The sequence below is a fragment of the Mobula birostris genome, chromosome 1 (genome assembly GCF_030028105.1).
Source record: "Mobula birostris isolate sMobBir1 chromosome 1, sMobBir1.hap1, whole genome shotgun sequence".
Lineage (NCBI taxonomy): Eukaryota > Metazoa > Chordata > Chondrichthyes > Myliobatiformes > Myliobatidae > Mobula > Mobula birostris.
The window spans coordinates 32,721,322-32,748,247 of NC_092370.1; the positions used below are offsets into that span (position 1 = coordinate 32,721,322).

At 41.6% G+C, this 26,926-nt stretch overlaps 1 protein-coding gene across 9 annotated transcripts in view; it reads left to right on the forward strand.

The window, feature by feature from the left end:
* The window catches only part of stau2 (staufen double-stranded RNA binding protein 2), a 364,656-nt gene continuing 337,730 nt past the window's right edge, over nucleotides 1-26,926 (forward strand). For all 9 annotated transcript variants that reach the window (XM_072253656.1, XM_072253677.1, XM_072253693.1 and 6 more), the window contains exon 1: nucleotides 1-229. The gene's annotated coding sequence lies outside the window, so the exon portion shown is untranslated. The remainder of the gene's footprint in view (nucleotides 230-26,926) is intronic.

Genomic DNA, 26,926 nt, shown 5'->3' on the forward strand with positions numbered 1-26,926 from the left:
GGTGTGGAGAGGGTGGGGTGGCGAACGTCCCGGGGACAGGATGTGGGAAGCGGGATCTCAGGCCGGGGCTGACAGGGTGGCAGTGACTTCGAGTTGTCAATGTAGCGGAGGCGAGCGGTGCCCGTGAAGCGGACGAGGGGGGGTGGTTGCAGTGGTTGGCTCCCTCCTCCCCCCGTGGGGTTATTTCTCTTTAGTGTTTGCCGATGTTGGAGCCGCTTCCAGGCCTCAGGTAGGGGAGAGGGGCCGGCGAGGGGCTGGGGGCAGATGGGAGCGCAAGGGAGAGGGGCCGGGGGGTGCAGGGGAGAGACAGGCCGGCTGGGGGGTGGTAGAAGATGGGTGAGGGGGCGAGCAAAGGAGGGGAGAGAGGCTGGTGGAGGGACAGAAGAGGGCAGATGGGAGAGGAGGTGTTGACTGACATATCTTATGGATGCTGTATTTATGATGCTGTCATGCTGAGATTTTTTATTTTGCTTTATTAATGTAATTATGTCATTACATGCACTGTCCACTTTTTCTGCAATGCTTGATGGGGTCCATCCCAAGTTATTGAAATTGGTGGGTGTTTGACAGATGTCATTGTGTCGTCTTTAGCCACAGGCAAGTTTCCAGAGGACTGTTCCTTTGCAAAAGGGATTAATGTATGAAATTATAAATTGGCGAGCCTACATTAGCAATGTGGAAATTATTGGAGGAGCTTCTTGGACATAACATTCACTCACATTTGGAAAAGTATGGACGATAGTGAGAGTGGGAGTGTTGTACCTGTGTTACAAACTTGATTATGTCTTTTGAGGAAATGAAGATGATTAAGAGTAGGGATGTTGTCTGATCCAGAAGATTAAGTCCAAGATGTATGCACTTGGCTTGGCCATTGAATATGGAGTGCTCTAGTGGAGGGGTGTCATTTTGACTGAAGATCTGTGACCAATGGTGTTCCACAGGGAACTTCCGTCATTTGTGATTCTGAATGAAAGTGCTGTTGTGCTGATTAGTAAGTTTGTAGATGACACGGAAGTTTGTGTAATTGTGGATGGTGAGGAAGGTTATAGAGAGCCAGGATGTAGACAGATTGGAAATGTGTGTGCAGTAATGGCAGATGGAACTTGATCTGTTCACTTACTGCCTGTTATGCTGCTGGCATTCAGGGCAGCAATGAAGGTCCTCTGTCTCTGCCTATCCTTGGCCACTCAAATGCAGAAGGATTCTTCATTTACTGTTTCTGTAATAGTTTTGTTTTCTCAGATGAACATCTGATCCTCTGACCTCTACCCTTTGACCTGTTTGGCTTGGGTGACCCTACCAAGAGCTGAAGAATAAAGCCCTGACTCCAGCCAAAATAGCTTTCTGGGTGGTTGAGGCACGCAAGCCTCCAAACCATGACAGAGTTGTGGAGGTTAATCCAGGCAGGTGTGAGGTAATTGCCCTTTGGGAAGTCAAATGTAAAAGGAAAGTGTGCAGTAAATGGCAGCGCCCTTGGGTGTATTGTTAGGGATCTTGTGGTGCAAGTGCAGAAACTGTGTTTGGAGCATTGTATGCAGTTCTGGTCACTGTGTTACAGGAATACTGTGGTCGTTTTGAAAAGGGTACAGGAGAGTTTCACAGGGATGTTGTCGGGATTCATAAGGAGAGGTTGCATAAAGTTGCTTTCTTTTGAAACATTGCAGGTTGAAATCTGCCTTGATAGAAATTGATAAAATTTTAAGAGACATCGGATGGGTACATGCTCTTTTTTTCACGGGAGGAAATATCAAATACCAGAGGCCATAACTTTAAAGTGAGAGGAAGAAACTTTCAAACTTATGAGGCAAGTTTTTTTTTTACAGCGAGGGTACTAAGTACCTGGTATGCCTTTCCAGGGAAGTTGGTGTGAGCAAATACAGTAGTATTGTTTAGGAGGTATTTAGGCAGACACATGAACAGGCAGGGGATGGTAGGACCAGGTGCAGGCAAATGAAGTTACTTTAATTTGGCATTGTGTTCAGCCAGAATCATGTGCCGAAGGGACTTTTCCTGTGCTGTTCTCTGCAATGCCCAATGAAAGCTATGTTTATGTTGATGTAAAACACTTGTGTGGTGTTAATATGCCAATAATCTTTAAAGGAAGCTCATTGCATCATTTCCAAGTGCATTGATTCTGGTGAAAAAGTTAAACCTTTAAGTTGAAATATTGCTAATAAGAATAGCTAATGTTTACATATCTAATGCATATGAGGCTGCACATGCTGGAATCTGGAGTAAGGTTTACTGGAAGAGCTCAGTGGGTCGAGCAGCATCTGTGGGGGGGGGGGAAGAAATTTGTCAATATTTCAGGTTGAAACCCCAATGTCAATACAATTTCTTTCAACCCACTGAAGCTGCTTGACCTGCTGAGTTTGTCTAGTAGATTGTGTAGTAGACATTTAACTTTAGTGTGTTTTTTTTTCTTAATAGCAGCGCAGCAAGGCAGGCTGAACCAGTTCTAAGTATTCCCAAATTAATTTGAGTGGGGTGTTCCCAAATTTAGACCCAGAGATGATGATGATGGTGATGACTTTGTATATCACCAAAGCAGGATGCTGTGTGATTTACACTGAAACCAGCAAATAGAGGCATTCCTGTGCATCTGCTGCTTTTGTACTTCTTGATGATGAAGTTGAGTTTGAATTCAAAAAGCCTATTGTGGTACAGTTTTATACTTGTTTGGAATTTGAAAGTTGTGGGTTCAAGTTCCACTCCAGGGATTCGAGTGCAAAGATTTCATAATGGCCAGTGCAGTACTCAAGGAATTCTACATTGTCAGTAGTGCAGTCTTACAGGTGAGGTATTAACATGAAGTCTATGTTTTCTCAGGTGAAATAGTGCCTTGAAATTTTCTTTTTATCCTAGCAAATATTTATTTCTTCATGTGGAGTTTGTTGCATACAAATTTACAGCTGCATGCTTTGCATTGTAACAGTGACAGCATGTTAGAATACTTAATTGGCTACAAAGACTTACGAGATACTACATTTGTGAATGGCATGAGCGGAAATGAATATACTTTAATTTTTTTGCCAACAGTTGGTTAGGCAAGAGAGGATTAACATATGCAGGGAATGGTTAAAAGAAGTTTTTAAAAATGGGCCCGTCAGGAAACAATGTGGAAAATTTCTTCCAAGCTGACAGTGAGTAAATCTAGTTCACTGCATGTGGCAGGATCCTTGTGCAATGCTGGGCAGAAGCAAATTCAGCACTTGCTGTTTGCCTTAAGTGAGCAACCTGGTCTACTTCATTGGTCATGAGCACCATTTCTGAAACCTGTACTGGTAGGATGGCCCCACCAGAATCTGGATGAGATAGTGTGTCAGAGAAAGAGCAAAGGTTTGCTATTAGGAAGAGCAAGACTCCACAAAAAAAACATGTAGTTTTAAACAAAATGGAAAATGAAAGCATAGCATGTTGGCAAGAGATTGCATGAAGTTGTAGGACAGGATTCAAAAAGGGAAGTTAATGATAAAGTGATTGGAAATCCCAATTCAACTTCACAGAAGTGCCCACAATGGCAGTCATGACAGTGACTGTACTTCATTAGGAGTTTGAGGAAATTTGGAATGCCAACAAAAACACTCAAAAAAATTCTATAGATGTACCATGAAGAGCATTCTGATAGGCTCCATCTATGGGTGCGGGCTACTGCACAAGACTGTGAGAAGCTGCAGAGGGTCGTAGATTTAGTTGGCTCCATCTTGAGTACCAGCCTACAAAGTACCCAGGACATCTTCAAGGAGCGGTGTCTCAGAAAGGCAGCGTCTGTGATTAAGGACCTCCAGCACCCAGGGAGCATGCCCTTTTCTCACTGTTACCATCAGGTAGGAGGTACAGAAGCCTGAAGGCACACACTCAGTGATTCAGGAACAGCTTCTTCTCCTCTGCTGTCTGATTCCTAAATGGACATTGAAACCGTGAACACTACCTCACTTTGTTAATATATATTTTGTTTTTATTCGATTTTTAATCTATTCAATATGCATATACTGTAATTGATCTACTTATTTATTATTTTCTATTATATTATGTATTGCTTCTGCTAAGTTAACAAATTTCACAACATATGCCAGTGATAATAAATCTGATTCTGATTCATGAAATGGGGGCTGGAGGCAGTCATGCATTGTGACGAAAGGGGTCGTAATAGGAATTACAGAGACATGATTGCTGAAGAATCAGGATTGGGAACAAATCACCACAGCATGTAGCATGTTTGTAAGGAGGAGGTGGAGAACCAATGCTCTTTTCAATTAGCACAACGGTACTTAACCAAAAGGAGATGGCTCTAGGACGGATAAATAAAAACCCTGTGAATGGGAAATGTGTCATGAAGTATCAAATCATATTAATAGACATAATTTGCACATTTTAAAAATCTATTCAATATATGTATACTGTAATTTATTTACTTATTAATTTTTTTTTCTCTTCTAGATTATGTATTGCATTGATCTGGTGCTGTTAAGTTAACAAATTTCATGGCACATGCCGGTGTTAATAAGCCTGATTCTGATACATCACCTAATAATACAAATGAAGAAAGATATATATGTAGAAATATTGGGGGTGTCTGGTATGGGGATGTGGAAAGAGATGTCTGAAATCTCCAGAGAGTTTTATTGAACTGAACAGAAGAGGCAAGTTTGGGTTTTGGGGAATAGAGTTTCAACAGTGTTTAAAGAGTTCAAAGTAAAATTTATTATCAAACTACATGTATGTCACCATATTCATGTCACCCTGAGATTCATTTTCTTGTGGGCATACTCAACAAATTTATAGAATATTAACGATACAGAATCAATGAAAGACCGCCCAACCAGGGCGTTCAGTCAGAGTGCAGTAGACAACTAATGGTGCAAGTGCAAGTGCAAATGCAAACACAAATACAAATAAATAGCAATAAATAATGAAAACATGAGATGACCCTTCCTTGTGAGTGAGTTAATTGGTTGTGGAAACATTTCAATGGTGGGGCAAGTCAATTTATCCCCTTTGGTTCAAGATCCTGATAATTGAGGGGTAGAAACTGTTCCTGAACCTGGTGGTGTGTGTCCTGAGGCTCTTGCACCTTCTTTCTGATGGCAGTGGCGAGAAGAGAGCATGTCTGAATGGGAACCTTGCTAATGGATGTTTCTTTCCTGTGATAGCATTTTATGTAGATGTGCTCAATGGTGGGGAAGGCTTTACCTGCTATGGACTGGGGTGAACTCAAACTTTTTGTAGGTTTTCCATAGAACACTACAGCACAGAAAACAGGCCATTCGACCCTTCTAGTCTGGGTCAAAACTTTATTCCGCTAGTCCCATTGACCTGCACCCAGTCCATAACCCTCCAGACCTCTCCCATCCATGTATCTATCCAATTTATTCTTAAAACTTAAGAGTGAGCCTGCATTTACCACATCAGATGGCAGCTTGTTCCATACTCCCACCACTCTCTGAGTGAAGTTCCCCCTAAACCTTTCCCCTTTCACCCTAAAGCCATGTCCTCTTGTATTTATCTCTCCTAATCTAAGTGGAAAGAACCTTCTTGCACTTACTCTGTCTATACCCCTCATAATTTTGTAAACCTCTATCAAATCCCCCCTCATTCTTCTACGATCCAAGGAATAAAGTCCTAACCTGTTCGATCTTTCCCTGTAACTCAACTCCTGAAGACCCGGCAATATCCTAGTAAATCTTCTCTGCACTCTTTCAATCTTACTGATATCCTTCCTATAGTTAGGTGACCAGAACTGCACACAATACTCCAAATTTGGCCTCACCAATGTCTTATACAACCTCACCATAACATCCCAACTCCTATACTCAGTACTTTGATTTATAAATGCAAGGATGCCAAAAGCCGCCTTTATAACCCTGTCTACCTGTGATGCCACTTTCAGGGAATTATGTATCTGAACTCCCAGATCCCTTTGTTCCTCCGCACTCCTCAGTGCCCTACCATTTACTGTGTATGTCCTACCTTAATTTGTCCTTCCAACATGCAACACCTCCCACTTGTCTGCATTAAATTCCATCTGCCATTTTCTGGCCCATTTTTCCAGTTGGTCCCGATCCCTCTGCAAGCTTTGAAATCCTTCCTTGCTGTCCACAATGCCTCCAATCTTAGTGTCATCAGCAGACTTGTAGATCCAATTTACCACATTATCATCTAGATCATTGATATAGACAACAAACAACAATGCTCCCAGCACAGATCCCTGAGGCACACCAGTAGTCACAGGCCTGCAGTCTGAGAAGCAATCATCCACTACCACTCTCTGTCTTCTCCCACACAGCCAATTTCGAATCTAGTTTACTACCTGTCCATGGATACCTAGTGTCTGAACCTTCTGAACTAACCTCCCATGTGGGACCTTGTCAAAGGCCTTACTAAAGTCCATGTAGACAACATCCACAGCCTTTCCTTCATCTACTTTCTTGGTAACCTCCTCGAAAAACTCTACAAGATAAGTTAAACCCGATCTACCACGCACAAAGCCATGCTGACTATCCTTAATCAGCCCTTGGCTGTCCAAATACTTGTATATCCACTCTCTCAGAATACCTTCCAATAATTTACCTACTACTGATGTCAGGCTCACCGGCCTGTAATTACCTGGTTTATTTTTGGAGCGTTTTTTTAAACAACGGAAAAACATGAGCTACCCTCCAATCCTCCGGCACCGCACCCGTGGCTAAGGACATTTTAAATATTTCTGCCAGGACCCCTGCAATTTCTACACCAGTCTCTCTCAAGGTCTGAGGAAATATCATGTCAGGCCCGGGGGATTTATCTACCTTTATTCACTGTAAGGCAGCAAGCACCTCCTCCTCTTTAATCTCTGTATACATGACACTGCTGCTTGTTTCCCTTCCTTCCATATATGCTATGCCAGTTTCCTGAGTAAATACTGATGCAAAAAAACTGTTTAAGATCTCCCCCATCTCGTGAGGCTCCACACATAGACAATCACTCTGATCTTCTAGGGGACCAATTTTGTCCCTTACTATCCTTTTAATAAACTTGTAGAATCCCTTCGGGGTTACCTTCACATTATCTGCCAAAGCAACCTCATGTCTTCTTTTTGCCTTCCTGATTTTCTTCTTTAGTATTTTCTTACATTTTCTATACTCTTCAAGTACCTCATTTGTTCTTTGTTGCCTATACCTGCTATACACCTCTCTGTTTTTCTTAACCAGATCGCCAATATCCCTTGAAAACCAAGGTTCCCTATGCCTGTTAATTTTGCCTTTAATCCTGGCAGTAACATGCAAACTCTGCACTCTCAAAATTTTGCCTTACTGAACACATCCTTGCCAGAAAACAACTTATCCCAATCCACTCTTCCTAGATCCTCTCTCATTTCCACAAAATTGGCCCTTCTCCAATTCAACTCGAGGACCAGACCCATCTTTATCCATAATTAACTTGAAACTAATGATATTATGGCCACTGGACCCAAAATGTTTGCCTACACATACTTCTGTTACCTGACCTGTCTGGTTCCCCAATAGGTGATCAAGTGTTGCATCTTCTCTTGTTGGTACCTCTATATATTGATTTAGAAAACTTTCCTGAACATATTTGACAAACTCCAAGTCATCTAGCCCTTTCACAGTGTGGGAGTCCCAGTCAATATGTGGAAAGTTAAAATCCCCTAATATTACAAATTTCTGTTTCTTACATCGGTCTGCAATCTCTCTACAGATTTGCTCCTCCAATTCTATCTGACTATTGGGCGGTCTATAATACAACCTATTAGTGTGGTCACACCTTTTCCGTTCCTCAGCTCCACCCATATGGCCTCTGTAGACAAGCCCTCTGGGCTGTCCTGTCTATGCACAGCTGTGGTATTTTCCCTGACTAGTGATGCTACTCCTTCCCCTTTCATCCCTCCCCCTCTATCACGTCTGAAACAACGGAACCCTGGAACATTAAGCTGCCAGTCCTGCCCCTCCTGCAACCAAGTCTCACTAATAGCAATAATGTCGTAATCCCACGTGCCAATCCACGCCTTAGCTCATCTGCTTTACCTGCAATACTCCTTGTGTTGAAATAGATACACATGATAACATTTCTATCAGGTACAAACCTTTGATTTCTGTCTATACATGCAGTCCTCACATGACCTTTATCCTCATCCACCTCACTGTCTGCTCTAACACTACTAGCAAATCTACCCGCAAGGATGTTAGTCCCCCTCCAGTTCAGGTGCAAACCGTCCCGTCAGAACAGGTCCCACCTTCCCTGGAACAAAGCCCGATTGTCCAGAAACATGAAGCCCTCCGTCCTGCACCATCTCCTTAGCCACGTATTTAGCTGCATTATCTTCCTATTTCTAGCCTCACTAGCATGTGGCACAGGCAGCAATCTTGAGATTGCAACCCTGGAAGTCCTGTCCTTCAACTTAGCACCAAACTCCCTAAACTCTCTTTGCAGGACCTCCTCTTCCTTCCTATCCCTGCCATTGGTCCCTACATGGACCATGACATCTGGCTGCTCACCCTCTCTCCTGAGAATACCGAGAACTCGATCCGAGATATCGTGGACCCTGACACCGGGGAGGCAACAGACCATCCGGGATTCTCGATCTCTCACACAGACCCTCTTATCTGTCCCCCTAACTATTGAATCCCCTATCACTACTGCTCTCCTCTTTTCTCCTTCCTTTCTGAGCTGAGGGTCCAGCCTCGGTGCTGGAGATGCGACCACTACAACTTGTCCCTGGTAGGTCGTCCCCACCAACAGTATCCAAAACGGTATATTTATTGTTGATGAGAACAGCCACAGGGGTGCTCTGCTCTTCATGTCAATTCCCCTTCCCTTTCCTGACAGACACCCAGCTACCTGCCTCCTGACTCTTAGGGGTGACTGTCTCCCTGAAACTCCTGTCTATTTCTGCCTCTGCCTCAGGAATGATCCGAAGTTCATCCAGCTCCAGCTCCAGTTCCCTAACTCGGTTTGTCAGGAGCTGCAGCTGAATGCACCTTTTACAGGTGTAGTCATCAGGGACAATTGTGCTGTCCCTGACTTCCCACGTACTGCATACAGAACACTCGACTGCCCTGACTGCTGCCTCCATTACCTACTCCTAAGTTAATTAAAGGAACTTACCCGGCCTTACCTCACTGGGAGCAAGTTCGTCCTCAGCCTCTGCTCACCGAAGCCTCTCGAGCCAAAACCTCAGAGCTCCACTCTTACCCTGAGCCACTCTCGCAATGTCGTTCAAAGGCATTGGTGTTTTCATACCAGGCTGAAATGCAGCCAGTCGATATACTTTCCACTACACATCTACTGAAGTTTAGTCAAAGTTTTAGACATCATGCTGAATCTCTGCAGACTCCTAAGGAAGTAGAGGCACGGTCATTTTTTCTTCGTAATTACACTTGTGTGCTGGGCCCAGGACAGGTCCCCTGACATAGTAACACCTAGGAATTTAAATTTGCTAACCCTCTCCATCTCTGATTCTCCAGTGAGGACTGGCTCATGACATTGAGAGGTTTTTATTATGACACCAATCAGCCAGGTGTTCAATCTCCCTCTGATATGCTGGTTCATCTCTACAGGATTCTTTTCTGATCCAATACGTTAAAAAACTAATAAATGAGGATTCTCTATTGGGGAATGGATCTGAGCGTTTTCCAAGGGGTATAGAAATAAGGAAGCATCTGGGCAATCGTAACTATAATAAAATAAGCCTTTAATTGATGGAGATACAGTTATGATTAACAGGCTAATACATTGACAAAAAACTTTCCGAAGCTTTTAGAATGGAATTTGGGAAGAAACAGTAACAGAGTACAGTAACAGAGTAACAACAATAAGCATTTAAAATGATCGTCAGAAAAATGCAATAAAATATACACCTGGTGGCCACTTAATTAGCTACACATGCTTGTTAAAGCAAATATCTAAATAGCCAATTGTGGAAGCAACTCAATGCATAAAAGGCATGTAGAAGTGGTCAAGAGGTTCATTTGATGTTCAGACCAAACGTCCGAAAGGGGAATAAATTTAATCTCCAGTGATTTTGACCATGGAATGGTTGTTGGTGCTAGATGGGGTGGTTTGAGTATATCAGAAATCCTGGGATTTTCACACACAACAACCTCTAAAGTTTACACAGAATGGTGTATAAACAAAAAAAAAAATCATCCAGTGATTGGCAGTTCTGTGGGCAAAAATGTCCTGTTAATGAGGGAGGTCAGAGGAGAATGGCCAGACTGGTTTAAGAATTGACAGGACAGTACCATAGCTCAGAATGGTAAATTGAATAACGAAGCATCTGATCCAAAAGAGTGATCACTTGGCTCCATAGCAGGAAATGGTTGTTTCTATGTTTAGAAAGCTGTTAACAATGGGATTCCATAAGGCTGAATACATGGTTCCACTGGGAGATCCTGCTTTCTCTGGCGGACAGAGCGTAGGTGTTCAGTGAAACGATCTCCCAGTCTGCATCGGGTCTCACCAATGTATAGAAGGCCACATCGGGAGCACCGGACGCAGTATATCACCCCAGCCGACTCACAGGTGAAGTGTTGCCTCACCTGGAAGGACTGTCTGGGGCCCTGAATGGTGGTAAGGGAGGAAGTGTAAGGGCATGTGTAGCACTTGTTGCGCTTACAAGGATAAGTGCCAGGAGGGAGATCGGTGGGGAGGGATGGGGGGGTACGAATGGACAAGGGAGTTGCGTAGGGAGTGATCCCTGTGGAAAGTGGGGGGGGGGGAGGGGGAAAGATGTGCTTAGTGGTGGGATCCCGTTGGAGGTGGCGGAAGCAGGACCTCCCAATGGCCACATATTTTAATTCCATGTCCCATTCCCATTCTGACATGTCTATCCATGGCCTCCTCTACTGTAAAGATGAAGCCACACTCAGGTTGGAGGAACAACACCTTATATTCCGTCTGGGTAGCCTCCAACCTGATGGCATGAACATTGACTTCTCTAACTTCCGCTAATGCCCCACTCCCCCTCGTACCCCATCCGTTGTTTATTTATATACACACATTTCTTTCTCTCTCTCTCTCCTTTTTCTCCCTCTGTCCCTCTGACTATACCCCTTGCCCATCCTCTGGGTTTTACCCCCCCTCCCCCCCTTTCCTTCTCCCTGGGCCTCCTGTCCCATGATCCTTTCACATCCCTTTTGCCAATCACCTGTCCAGCCCTTGGCTCCATCCCTCCCCCTCCTGTCTTCTCCTATCATTTTGGATCTCCCTCTCCCCCTCCCACTTTCAAGTCTCTTACTAGCTCTTCCTTCAGTTAGTCCTGACGAAGGGTCTCGGCCCGAAACGTCGACTGCACCTCTTCCTAGAGATGCTGCCTGGCCTGCTGCGTTCACCAGCAACTTTGATGTGTGTTACTTTAAGTAGATATTTTATTATTTGCGACATAGAATATAAAGGCAGGAAAGTTGTACTTATAGTTCAATAAGCTTCATATACGATAGCATGAGTAAAGTGTACAGTTCTGACTACATCACAAGAATGATTTGAGGATATTGCCAGAACTGGGAATTTTAGTCATGAGGTAAGTTTGGATAAGTTGACATTACGTTCTCTGGAACAGATGAGCCAAGGTTGACAATTGTGGTATTGAAGTCTGGAGTGCTTGGTGAGAATGAATTGAAAGTACCTTTTTCCCAGTTATAAGTTCAAACATGAGGTTTAAAGGAAATGGCAGAAGGATAAGAGAAGGGATGGTGAAAATTCTTTTCACCTGTGTTGGAGGTTTGAGGCTTGCAGGCTGGAAGGATGGTAGAGGCAGAAATTGCATCTTTTTAAAAAGTACCTGGATGAATGGTTGGGGAGTTGTCACTTGTACGTCAGCAGATCTGACTCCAGAAGATTGGAGTAGGTTACACAGCATTTTTTGATCCACAAGGAGCACTGTATGGACTCCTATGTCTTCTAAAATTTCAGTGACATAGCAATGGAAGAAATATTAAACCCTTAATTTGCTTCAGTATTTATTAGAGAGCCGGAACAGGTAGAGATGACATTAAATGACAAGATTAATAATAAGATATAGTTAAAATAGAAACTGGATATATTAAGGTAATTGAACTTGATGTCACCTTGGAATCAGAATAGCGGTCTAATATTACTGGCGTATGCCGTGAAATTTTCTGTTGCTTTGCAGCAGCAGTATATTCCAATACATAATAAAAACTGTAAATTACAATAAGAATATATTAAAAAGAAAATTAAATTAAGTAGTGTAAAAAGAGAGGGAAAGAATTACTGAGAAAGTGTTCATGGGTTCATTGTTCATCAGTAATCTGACAGTGGAGTTTTTGATGTGCTGAGTGTGTGTCTTCAGGCTGCTGCTCCTCCTTGATGATAGCAACGAGAACAGGGCATGTCCTTGGTGATCACACCGAGGGAAGCAAAAGCATTGTTATTAATGCACGTTATTAATAATTAGAGAAAGATGCAGTGCCAGAAAACTGGTGGTTCTCAATGGGAAACAAAGGTGTGCAGGGAATTAGACCATTTGGTATATTGGTGTAATGAAGAAATTTGACAGTCCCTGTCAAAAGAGGGAACAAAACATTTGTGATGTTTTTGGGTGCCACGGTAGCGTAGCAGGTTAATCAGTCCTGGTAAATTGTCCTGTGATGAGGTTGGTGTTCAATGGGTGAGCTGCTGGACTGTGAGACTCGGTGGGCTGGAAGGTTAATCAGTCCTGGTAAGTTGTCCTGTGATGAGGTTGTTGTTCAGTGGGTGAGCTGCTGGGCTGTGAGACTCGGTGGGCTGGAAGGCAGTGTTGTATCTCTAAATGAATTTAGAAAGTGTAATAGTGAAGAGTGAGAACAGATTTCTGAGTGGACAATGATCCCATAAACACAACCTCAGTATTTTTCCCTCTCTTTTTGCACTACTTACTTAATTTAGTTTTTTTTGGTGTACTTGTAATTTATGGCTTTTATTATTATGTATTGCAATTTACTGTTGTTGCAAAACAACAAATTTCATGGCATATGCCAGTGATATTAAACCTGATTCTGAGCAGGGATCTTCCTTGATGATAAAAGCAGTAACTATAATTTACCTAGATTTTTCAATAAATCTACAGTAAATTACTCAATAATAAGTTGTCAAGTCACATTTATTTATAAAGCACATTTAAAAACAACCCATGTTGACCAAAGTGCTGTACAATCCATAACAGGTAGCTAAAATCACAAATATAAGAAACACAGGTATAAACAACAAGGCACACAGCTTATAGGCACAAAATAAACAACACGTGAGCCTAAGCACAAGCCAAAAATCAACCACAGGAAGATTCAAACACTAGTGAATAAAGGTAAGTTTTGAGCCTGGACTTAAAAGAGTCAACGGAGGGGGCAGAGCTGATAGACAAATAAGTAAAGTCAGACAGGCAGAGTAAGTTGCCTCTTGACAGAACATATAGCCAGCTAGCTTCAGAGTGGAGAGTGGGAGTCAATGGCAGCCTAAGAACGTGTGGAGTGGAGGTCCTTAGCATCATTGCGGTCCATGATGCATGTTGACATTTAGACTTGGGAATCAATACTGCAGTTTTTCTGTTTTCAGATCCTGTTGGGATGAAGGGCTAATCAACACTGAGGGGAATTGGAAATCAAAAAAAAAGGACATTGATTCCTCCTGGTTATCCAGCTGTGCTCCTCCAGCATTTTGTGTGGGTAGCCCCCGGTAAGCCTCAGGCTCACTCAGCTCGCTTCCGTCAAGGGGGAGAAGCCTTCGGCCCCTCCAAACTCTGTAATTGAGTTTGTGTAGATGCTGTGTGGTGTACCCCACCATGCCAAATAACAAACAGTACACCGTATGTGATTTACAGAATACAATTTGTAGATCTTACTGGAACTATGTAATTAATAGGGATATAATACAAAAGGAACGTAAAAGGCGCCAAACTTATCAGAGTTCAACCACTTTGTGCACAACCGTTGGAGCTCAATGAACAGGGTCTTTCCACCATACGATCTCCTCCGACCCCCTCGACCCGTCGCCTGGGATCAACTACGGTGGTTGATCAGAGCACATCCAGCACGTCCTTCCTCCTCGGTTCTCCTCCCGAATACCCTGGGCCTGGGACTCCCGCTCGGGGTCTGTTCCTTCACCCACCTTACAGCATCGCGTCTCCTCTCTCTGTCCCCATCACGCTTTCTGCCCCAAAGCCCGCGAAAACAATAGCTTACAGGCACAGAAGAAAGAATAACATCTATTCCAATTGGTTAGCAAATGAATACAATTCTCATTATCAGTAATATAACCCAAACAAGCTGCGAGAGAGGAGCACTTTCCCAGCAGTTAACATAATAAAGAAGCCATTTTTATTAGCCTTAGCAGTAACATAGAAGAAGAAACCCCTTACATGTGATTGCTTAATAGATTTGCAAAATTGGCAATTGAATTTGAACTCAGATGTAAAGTAATACATTTTGGTCAAAAGAAAAGGGAGATTACTTGTTCCTTGGAGAGTGAGAGACCAGGTGGGGTTAGTGGACAAGGAATCTTGAAGTACAAACGTACCAATCACTGAAAGTAGTTGCAGCTTCGGAAACAGCAACCATGCAGCAAGGTTAACTTCCAAAGGGATCTAACTGAACTGTTGGGATGCAGTCTTTCTACACTTGATTAGGGACTACTCTTTATCCTTGGTGATTCCTTTTTAAAATTTTTGATTTTTGCTGCCTAAGTGCTAGGGTCTGACACTTAATTTTCTCAACCTGAGAGATATAATATGGCTTACGTATAATATCTCTTGCATACCTGTATTAGTCCCATTGAATAGAATGTCTCATATTAAAAGTTAGAGTGTGTGTTAGTGCATGGGTTATACCCTTAACTGAGCAGATACTATAGCAAATATGTTCGTATTCTTCCTTTGGCTGTTTCAGAATGTGAATATAACTGAATGTCCGGCAATACAATTGTGACCGTGTGGATTTTTAAGATACTTGAACGTGACACAATCTTTTCGAAGGAAGGAAACTTGTTCGTGTTGTTTGGCTGACCTGTAAGCCGTGTCATTTCACAGCAAGAAGGCCAATTGTACTCCCCTCTCTGAAGTGCCAAGCAAGTCACTCAGTTGCATCAAAAGGCTGAGAACATAGGTGACATGATTATTAAATTTGCAGATGACATTAAAATTGGTAGTCTTGTGGCGAAGAAGTTTGTTTGAGATTACAACCAGATCAAGATCAATTTGGAAAGAGAGTAGCAGATGGAATTTAACTTAGGCACATTCAATGTCATGCATTTTGGGAAGTTAAACCAGGACAGCATAGTTACAGTGAGTGCCAGAACCATGGAGAATAGAACCAAGAGATCTAGGAGTGCAAGTGTATTGTGGCAACATAGACGGTCGGTGTGGTGAAGGTGTATGGCATTGCATTCCTTCTTTGCTTGAGGCATTGGATACAAGAAATGGGATGCCATATTACAGTTGTACATAATGTTAGTTATGAATGTGGTGTGTAGTTCTGGTTGTTGCCATATCAATGGGTGTGATAAAGCAAGAGAGTGTATGGAAAAGGTTTGCAATGATGGCAGAATTTGAAGGCCTTGAGTTAAAACAGGAAACTATAAAGAGTCATACAGCACACCAACAGATCCTGATCATCTAAGCTAATTTCATTTGTCTGCATTTTGCCATATCCCGTCTAAACCTTTCTCATCCATGTATATGTCCGGGTGGCTTTTAAATATTGTTAATATATCTCCCATAACTGCTTCCTCTGGCTGCTCATTTAATAGGCTGGGACGGTTTTTCCGGGATTGGAGGAGGCTGAGGGGTGTCCTTTCAAGTTTAAGTTTAATTATCATTCAACCATACATGAATGCAGCCAAATGAAATAGTGTTCCTCTGAGGCCAAGGTGCAAAACACAATACCAACAGTCATACACAGCACAAGGCACATATAAGATAGCAATAAACATACACTCACACTAAAAAAAATGGTGTATGGGTGTTATTGGCACGAACAAGCAGCTCACAGCAGTCTGCAGATGGACAAACGCACGCAATCCAGCTTTTCTTCCACCGAGCGAACACTTGAGGGCAGCACCAGCTACTAATGGAAACATCCTCTCCACATCCACTCTTTCTAGTATGTTTAAGAATGTAAGAAATAGCAGGAGTAGGCCATCTGGTCAGTCGAGCCTGCTCCGCCATTCAGTAAGTGAGATACTGTTCCCTCCCCTCTCCCCCACACCCAATCCTTCTAGATTGTACTGTATCGAGTACAGGTCCAGAGCTGCCGGATACTTCTCATACGCTAAGCCTTTTGATTCATATTATTCTTGCGAACCTCTTCTTGACTTTGAGGCGCAGCACATCTTTCTTTAAGTATCGTACCCAAAAGTTGCTTAGAATATTCCAAATGCGGTCTGATCAATGCTTTATAAAGTCTCAGCATTGCATCCTTGTTTTTATCTTTGAATGCTTTCAGAATAAATGTTAACATTGCATTTGGTTTCCTTATTACCAATTCAGTTTTGAGGGAATTCAGAACAAGAACTTCCAAGTTCCTTTGCACCTTCAATTTCTGAATTCTGTCTCCATTTCAAAAATGAGCCACGCTTTTATTCCATGTAGCAAAGTGCATAATCTTACTCTTCACCCTGTTGGGTTCCACCTGCCACTTTACCCACTCTCCTAAACTGTTGAAGTCCTTAAGCAGGATCCCTGTCTCTGCAACACTACCCAACCCTACGGTCTCCTGTTAATTTTCACAACTTGCTGCGTTTCAGATAGCAAGCTCTCTGCAAAAATGCCATTGTCTTAAGTTTTCTGCTGTCTGAAGACTTTGATAGTATAAAATATCTGAATGACTGCAGCTTGCTGAGCATTAGAATGTGATTGATATCATTGTTCAATTTCTCTTCCTCGCTCTTTTGCAAGTTGTGAATTGCTGCCATCTGCCACGTTTTTGATTCATAACGTATAGTAATCCGGACTGCGTAGTTCATTGTTTTTGCTGGTGATATTCTAATTTGCCAGAAGCTCAGCTTTGTGTTTGTCAATGACTGATTTGAGTCGTTAATTTAAGGATTACTTTATCTGGTAACCAGATCAGAGCATTAAATCCTGCCAACACACAGAAAAGCAGGTGTGTTTTCGATCTTCAAAGGCAAGACAAGACCATACAGTAATAACACGAGACTTCCCATCTAGAGACTTCATTGGGTGTGTTCACTGTAACAAGGTGTATGTGGAAAATAACGAAGGGAAGCAAACTGTTTGGCCCATGGATTTGTGTTGATGTTCTCGTATGTGAATTGCCTATTCCATTTGCATCTTGGTGTTTCAGCATGTAAATATCGAAAAATTAGAGCAGGTGATGGTCATTTGGCTGTCAACAATTGTGACAGGTGACCTACCTCAGTAATGTGATCCTACTGACTCACTATACTATTTGTTTTAATATCCAGAGATCTGTCTGCTATCTGTCTAAAGCAGGGGTTCCCAACCTGGGGGGTCCATGGACCCCTTGCTTAATGGTATTGTTCCATGGCATAAAAAACTGTTGGGACCCCCTGCTCTAAAGGGAAGGAGGTACCAGAACCTTGGGTCCCACACCACCAGATTCAGGAACAGTTATTAGCTTTCAATCATCTGGCTGCTGAACCAACGTGGATAATTAGACTCGCCTCAACTCAAGAGTTTATTCCACAACTTATGGACTCACTTTCAAAGACTCTACAACTCATGTCTTCAGTGTTATTTGTTTGTTTGTGTGTACCATATTTTGCACATTAGTTGTTTGTCAGTTTTTGTGTGCAGTTTTTAATTGATTCTATTGTATTTGTTCTGCTGTGAATGCTGCAATATAGTGAATCCCAGGGTTGTATATGGTGACATGTACATTGGTAATACATTCACTTTGAATTTTGAAATTTACTTTGTTATGAAATCACTGTCTGTGGCAGTGAGTTCCACAGATTCTCCTTCTGAGTGAAGGAGTTGCTCCTCATCTCTGCCGTGTTTGTCTTTGCCTGCAACCTGAGGTTGCAACTTCAGGGGAAAGGCACTCCTTGAAACTAGCTGTCAAGCCTTATCAGAAGTGTTGAGGTTTTAATGAAATTTCCTGTCATATTCCTAAAATTCAGCAATCTAATCTCCTTTCATGTGATAGTCTTGCCCACCCAGGAATCAGTGCACCTTGGTTGCACTCCCTCTAGCACACATCCTTTCTAAATGAAGACTGAAATAGCACTAAGTACTTTGGGTATGGCCTCACTATGCTCCTTAATAATTACAGTAAGATACCCTTGTTCCTGTGTGCCAAATTTCTTATATAAACGCCAACTTACTATTTAGTATCTTAACTGCTTGCTGCACCTGCACTTTTGCTTTCAGAGACTGGTTTACAAATGCATATAGAACGCCCATGTACATTGGTGTTTCCTAATCTATCACGATTTAAACAAAACTTTTTCTTTCTCTTCTTCCTACTGATGTGGATAATCACACTTGCCTAACATTTGCCTATTCTGCCTTTATTATGTAGTGGGGTTGCATCATGGAAACCAGCCTTTGTCTATATTTGCTGCCTCAGTAAAGCAGCCAGCGTAATCAAAGACCCCATCTACCCTTGAAGTTCTCTTTCCTTGTCTTTAACATTGGGCAGCAAGTACAAAAACCCCAGAACGCATTCCACTAGGCTCAAGGACAGCCCTGCTGTTAGAAGACTATTAAATGATTCCCTAGTATGATGAGGTTGACTCTTGTACCTCACAATCTATCTCATTATGATCTTGTACCTTATTGTTGACCTGCATTTCACTTTTTCAATAACTGCTGCACTTGTTATTTTACCTTTTTGTACTACTATGATTTGATCTGCATTAGCAATTTGCTAGACAAGCTTCTCACTGTAATTCAGTGCATGTGACAAGAGTAAAAGAATTTATCTGTTTAGTGATTTTTGACTGAATTGTGTTGAAGATGCTTTGCATGCTCACAGCTTACCATCCCACCCACCTTTGTATTGGATGTAATGTGAATAGGGGTTCCAAGCACTAATCTCTGTAGTATGCAGTTAGTCATAGAAAGTTCCATTTATTTCCACTGTTTCCTGTTTATGAAACCATTTTCAGTCCATGCAATGTGCTTATTTTTGTGCTCTCACCATTTATCAGGATCAGGTGTATGCTCACTGACTAAGTTGTGCAATGTTTTGCTGTGTGGTTGCAGTATAATGTAGGCATAACACCCAACTATAAGTTAGAATAAATTAAATAGTGCAAAATGGGGGGAAGTTTGAGAAATCGATGTTCATGCCATCAGGCTGGAGGCTACCCAAATGGAATTCAGGTGTTGTTCATCCAACCTAAGTGTGGCCTTATCCTGACAGTGGAGGAGGCCATGGATGGACATAGCGGAATTGGAATTAAAATGGGTGGCCACTGGGAGGTCCCGGTTGTTCTGGTGGACAGAGCATGGACTATATTTTTTCACTTTGGCACCAAATTTCTAATGGGACCTTGTCAACAAATTGTTACAGTTACAAAGAAAAAAATTAAAAGTTTTAGATTATTAAATACGTTTAACTGAACAATATATTTGCCCCTCTTCCTTGCCAGTTGCCTTTCTATCCCCACTGAAATTGAAGGAGAAGGGATTTTGTGTCAGTACTAACCTGGTGCTGGGAATTCTCAGCGAGCTTGTGCACCATTGTTGAACTCCTTGGGGAGTCCAGCAGCAGGTCACAACTAGGAAATGGCTAATGGAGTGAACCAGTAACGTGCGGACTAATGTGTGGGCGAAGCTGCTGGAAACACCTAGGAAAATCCAGGCTTTGTATCCTGTTCCTTGCGATTTTCTGCAATGTTAATATATTCTTTCAAGTGGACTCGTAAAGACTTGTAAGTTTGGAAACAAAAGGGGCGATACAACAATGTGGAATACATTGTCACAGATGGATGCCAAGTCATCAAGTATACCTAAAGTGGAAGTTAGTAGGTTCTTGAGGACGGGTGAGTCCTGGGCTGGAAGTCCTGCTCATTTAAGGAAGGTGAGGCATCTCCCATAGCCTCTCCTTTCCAGGTGTAGTGATTGCTACAGGACCACTGTTTGGCTTGCCATGTAGGAGGTCACTCACATATGTCCTCTCCTACACTACTGTGTCCATAGCAACACCTTCACGTGGCATCCCTGTTATGTCATGGTGCAACCGTGAGTTCAGTGGTATAACTGGGTGGGCAGGTTGGGCTCATCAGCCTAGGTTGGCAGCCAGCCTAGGAGAAGGACAACTTGGATTCCAAATCCAGGTAGATGATACTTGTTAGCCTTGCCAGGCAGTCTGTCTAGGAGAAGGAAAACTTGGACGCTCAACCTACAGCCTTGTGGTTGCTGTAGCTGTCAGCTCGCTGTGCCATTGTGGAACATCCCCCAGCCTTAAGAGTGGAACCACGCGCACTGATCCTCACTATAAACCTATGCAGTGTAGGTGGGAAGAAAGTCCTATAGCGATGGAGTTCCCTCCTGATCTTCGGAAGCGAAGAACCAGCCATCATCAATAGATTCTTGATTAGTAAGGGCATCAAAGGTTATGGGGAGAAAGCAGGAGAATACAGTTGAGAGGGATAATAAACCAGCCATGATGGCAGAATAGACTTGATGGGCTGAATGGCCTAATTCTGCTCCTATGTACTATGATCTTTGTCTTTTCAGTGTTAATGGTTCTTATGTGGAGTACTTAACTGGATCCTTTTCCAGATCCTTCCACCCTTAACTATTTTAACATGACAGTTTGTTCAGCAATCTGGAAATAATATATCACTTAAGGGGATCTTGATCTTGATCACAATGGTAAAGAGTATTTTAAATTCCGGCCATTGCCCACTGCATAATTCCTTGGTTGTGATTTTATCTGCCATTCTCCCAGAGATCTTTGCAGGTATGAAATAAGTCCTTAATAAGTTAGTGAAGAAATAAGTTCTACACTAACTTTTTTTTTCTCTATCCTGATGGTTGGCAGTTATATTTTCTCCTTCCTACACATGTAACTTTCTTCTGACTATATCATAGAAATAAATTATCCAGTAATTTGTCCTTCTCCCTTATGTAGTTCTGAAAGACCCAAGTTTTCATTCTGATGTTAAGTAATTGCAACTAAGTCAGTGTGGCTAAATTTGTCATGACCCAGACCGTAAGAACAAAGTAATGGCATTTGTTTGCTGTTCAGTTCCAGAATTTTTACATTAAGAAGGATTAATGTTATGCTTCTGCAAGGCTACAACTCCCCAGGGGTGTTTTTTTTATGATAGTGACTGTAGTTGCAGCACTTTTTAAGTTATTGACTCATTTTGTCCTGATTCCTGGCCCCAGCAATGTTTTTGAGTAAACTCCTTTTCATATTCCACAATTATTGGCAGAACATTTTTGCTTTCTGAAATCAAAAATAAAACTAGTGGAAATCCCCAGAAGGCCAGGCGATATCCACAGAGATAGAAACAGACTTTTAATGCTGCAGGACAGTGATCTTTCATCAAAGCAGATTTTTTAATCGGTCCTGATGACCTGAAACTTCAAGTGTGCTTCTAGCTTCAGATCCTGTCTGACCTGAGCAGCGTGATCTGTTTTTATTTCAGTTTTCAAACATGTAATATTTTGTGGGCTTTTTTTGCCCTCTCAGCTTCATTGTAGTAATGAAAGTCTTTGCTGGCCGAGCAAATCTATTTTGTGTAGCTATAATGAGTTAACAAACAGAAATGAAATTAAATAAATTCTGCAATTTGTTTTCAGGTAGAAGGGTGGAGGGTTTTGCTCTGGACGAACACGTGTTTTATAAAAATGGTCAGAGGTTAACCTTGAAATGGCTAAATACCATATTCCACCTCAGTGATATTGAAAGGACATCGAGTACCTGGAAGATATCATTAGATTGGAAACAGAAGGTCTCTGTGTGCTGCATGATTTAGGCCAGTAGTTTAGAAAGAAAAATAATAATTGTTCTTGGAAGATTTCTTTCCAATCATCCTGCTGAATTCTTGCCAAAGGGTCTCGGCCTGAGATGTCGACTGTACTCTTTTCCGTAGATGCTGTCTGGCCTGCTGAGTTCCTCCAGCTTTTTGTGTGTGTTGCTTGGATTTCCAGCATTGCAGATTTTCTCTTTGTCTATCCAAATCATTGTAGTTTCAGCCAGTTGCATCTTGTATTTCAGTTTTTTTGTATAGTTTTACTAAAGCTTTGTGTATTATGACTTTTAAATATTCAGAATTCTATAAGTCAGTACGTCAGAACCATTCTTTATAGAAATTGATGTTATAATAATGGGCAAAAGTTTTACTTTGTTTACCAAGCTTAAATGTTTGAAAGGTGCTTATTCATTAAATCAAATGAACTTCCTTAAATTTTAGTTGTGACTGTCTGACTTGTTTTTCAGGCATATTGGTGACAAGAGTTGAGCAGAATTTATATTTTCATTTGGTCAGTTGTAACTATAGATTGCAAATGAAATTCAAGTTTATAATCATTCGGTAGTACACATGAACACCTCCAGAACAAGGTGTTCAACACAGTACATATAACTCATAGAAAACACAAATGCTTTTCATCTAAAGTCTCACAGCTGATCCCAGTAACTCTGAATTTTCACTTCAAAAAGTTTTGGTAGGATGATTGCTACATTGGAAGTGGGCAGGAGATAATTATCAAAAATTATCAAAATTATGATGTTCACAATAGACCTAGATGTACCAGGTGAATATCACTTCAGCAGAACAGAATGAAGCTTTATAATAGGCAATTTTATCTCATTGAATTGGATATGTTTTGGTAATTTCCAGCATATGTTTAAATATAAATTGTAATGTCCTCAACCATCTAACATAATTCTCAGTAATGCTAGGAAGTTATTCACTTTTTGTTCATGGAATGTGATAGTAGCTGGCCAGGTTGGAATTTATTCTCCATTAAATTGCTCCTTAGCCATTTCCTAGAGTCATTAAGAGTTCATTATTGTTTCACAGTAGCTACTGATGTGACAATTTAAGGATGATAGATTTCCTTCTTGCCAGGATAGTTTGGTAATTTAATCGGCACCATTGCTGATGCTACTTTTTATTCCAGATTTTCTATTTAACTGCAGTGGGTTTGGAACTTGACTGAAGATCAGCAGTTCAGATCTGCGTACCAGTCATAAAACTTGCCCATTGGGGTGCAGTACTTTCTATGTAAAAATTAGTCGTATTTATTTGGAGGGTGAAGTTCTTTTCTCAAAGCTGAACAGTTCCAACCTTGAAATGCAATTGAAGTTTGATAGTAAATTCATATCTGCATTATTAACTTGTCATTATTGTATGAATTTCAAAATAGAATGATTGTGTTTGTATATATTCCCATTGGGATCAAGCTGGCCTTTCATACATAAAAACACAGTACAGTTTGCAATGACTAATCTTCCCTGTACATCTTTGGATTGTGGGAGGACACGCGAGCACCGGGGAAAACCCGGACATTTCACGGAGCAAAAGTACAGAGGATGCTGGGATTGAACCCTTGACCTCCAATGCCCTGCTCTGTAATAGTGTCATGCTAACTGCTGCAAACCATGGTGTCTGTATACAAGTAGATGCATTGAAACGGTGAGGAAGGACAGGCATATGATGAGGCAAAACTGCATTCAGTGGGATGAGTTGAAGTGTAACATGGGGGCAGAATTGAAAAGGATGATATAAACTGAAGGTGTTATATTTGAATGTGTGCAGTATACAGAATAAGATGGATGAGCTTGTAGTGCAGTTAAAGATTGTCAGGTATGATGCTGTGGGCATCACTGAATCATGGTAGAAAGAAGATCATAGTTGGGAGCTTAATATCCAAGGATACTTGAAGTATCGAAAGGACAGGCAGGTGGGCAGAGAGGCTGGGTGGCTTCGTTGGTTTAAAAAAAATTAAATTAAATGCTTAGAGGTGACTTATGAAAGCTTTGGGGTTCTAACATTTAACTGTCATTCATTCATTCTTTGGGGCACTCCTGTTTTCGTGGATGTTTGCGCAGAAAAAGAATTTCAGGATGTATATTGTACTAATTTCTTTGACATTAAATGTACCTATTGAACCTATTGATCAGAAGATGTAGAATCCTTGAGGGTGGAGTTAAGGAACTACAAGAGTTTAAAAAAAAAAGATCCTGATGAGAATTTTCTCAGATACCTAAAATGTAAGAGAGAGACGAGAGTGGATATCAGACTGCTAGAAAAGAATCTGGAGAGATAGTAATGGGGGACACCAAAATAGTGGATAAACTGAATAAATATTTTGCATCAGTCTTCATTGCAGAGGTCACTAGCAGTATGGTGTTGGGGCATGAAGTGTGTGAAATTACCATAAACTAGAGAAGATTTTTGGGAAACTGAAAGGTCTGAAAGTAGATAAATCATCTGGATCAGATGGTGTATGCACCAGAGCTCTGAAAGAGGTGGTTGAAAAGATTGTGGAGACAGTAGTAATGATCTTTCAAGAATCACTGGATGTGGATGTGGAGAGGATGTTTCCTGTGGTGGGAGAGTCTAAGACCAGAGGACACAGCCTCAGAATAGAGGAGCATCCTTTTAGAATGGAGATGAAGAGGAATTTCTTTAGTCAGAGAGTGCTGAATCTGTGCAAATCTTTGCCACAGGTAACTGTGAAGGCCAAGTCTTTATGTATATTTAAGGCAGAGGCTGATAGATTCTTGATTGGTCAGGGCATGAAGGGATTAGGGGAGAAGGCAGGAGATTGGGGCTGAGAGGAAAATTGGATTAGTCATGAAATGGTGGAGCAGACTTGATGGGCCAGATAGCCTAATTCTACTACTTTACAGGAACGAATAAGCATGGATAGAAGATTGGCTGACTGGCATTCGGCTAAGAATGGGAATAGAGGGGACCTTTTCTGATTGGCTACCGGTGACTAGTGGTGTTCTGCAAGGATCGATATTGGGACTGCTTCTTTTCACGTTGTTTGTTAAAGAGTTAGATGTCAGAATTGTTGGCTTTGTGACCAGATTTTCAGACAATATGAAGGTGGGTGGAGAGAGACATGTGTTGAGGAAGCAGACAGTCTGCAGAAGGACTTAGATTCGGAGAATGGGCAAAGAATGGCCGATGGAATATAATGTAGGGAAGTGCATGGTCATTGGTAGGAGGTAAAGAGGCGTGGATTACTTTCTAAATGGGGAGAAAAATCAGAAATCGGAGGTACAAAAGGACCTGGGAATCCTTGTACAGGATTCTCTAAAGATTAACTTGCAGGTTGAGTTGGTAGTAAGAAGGTAAATGCAGTGTTATCATTCATTTTGAGAGGACTAGAATATAAAAGTAAGGATATAATTCTGAGGCTTTATGAGGCATTGGTCAGACTGCACTTGGGCCTCTTATCTGAGAAAAGATGTGCTGGTGTTAGAAAGGGTCCAGAGGAGGTTCACGAGAATGACTCCAGAATGAATGGATTAACGTGTGAGTAGTGTTTGATAGCTCTGGGCTTGTACTTCCTGGAGTTTAGAAGAATGGCGGGTAGGGGGGTGGGTTGATCTCACTGAAAGATTTTAAATATTGAAAGGCCGAGACAGAGTGGATGTGAACAGGATGCTTGCTATAGTGGGTGAGTCCAGGACCAGAGGGCACGGCTTCAAAGTAGAGGGACGTCCATTTAGAACGGACATGCAGAGGAACTTCTTTAGCCAGAGGGTGGTGAATCTTTGGAATTTGTTGCCACAGAAGGCTGTTGGGGGGGACAATTCATTTGGATTTTTTAAAGCAGAGGTTGGTAGTTTCTTGATTTGTCAGAGCATCAAAGGTTATGGGACAAAGACAGGAGTATGGGCTTGAGAGGGATGATGGAATATTGGAGCAGACTCGATGGGCTGAATAGCCTAATTCTGTTCCTACATCTTACATGGACAAACATTTCCAGTTTTTATGATGGAATTGAACACGGTATACATAGATATCCAACAGATTTTGAAGAGGTTATGAAATTGGGACAGAATAAAAAAATGTATAAAATTGATTGCAAGTAAAAAGAATGCGCAAGGGACTTTTTCCAGTGATTTTGACTGTATAATATTATCCTAAAGCATTTTGCTTTGAAAACAGATCCAAGCTTTTGAATCTCTCTGCTGGAGCGTTGTGGTGCACCTCTGTCTGCTTTTCATTTGCTGTGACAGTATTTTTGACACTTAAGTTTCAATAGTAATCACATGATTTTCTGCACATTCAGTATCTTGCATGCAGAATATGAGAGACTGCTGTTACATAAGTGATGTATGGAATACTGATAGAATTAAATCCTTTATTCCTTATCCACCTTCAGTGCTATTTTTAATGTCTTAAAGCTCTGAAATCCATTTGCAGTTTTGGTCCTACTGCTATATTTATTTAATTTGTTTATTACCTTGGACTGATTTCACATGGTGGGATATTGCATTTGATCTAAAAATAAACATGTGCTTTTATGTTTTGATGAAAGGACATTTAGTGGGTCATCTTATTAAAGCAAGCATAGTGTTAGGGTGGGACTTTTAAAAGTGTAAAATTACTGGTTTTAAAAATTGTTCGCATTAAAAGTTACAGTGGTATGCAAAAATTTGGGCACCCGGTCAAAATTTCTGTTACTGTGAATAGCTAAGCGAGTAAAAGATGACCTGATTTCCAAAAGGCATAAAGTTAAAGATGTCACATTTCTTTAATATTTTAAGCAAGATTACTTTTTTATTTCCATCTTTTACAGTTGCAAAATAACAAAAAAAGGAAAAGGGCGCGAAGCAAAAGTTTGGGCACCCTTCATGATCAGTACTTAGTAACACCCCCCTTGGCAAGTATCACAGCTTGTAAATGCGTTCTGTAGCCAGCTAAGAGTCTTTCAATTCTTGTTTGGGGGATTTTTGCCCATTCTTCCTTGCAAAAGGCTTGTAGTTCTGTGAGATTCTTGGGCCCTCATGCATGCACTGCTCTTTTG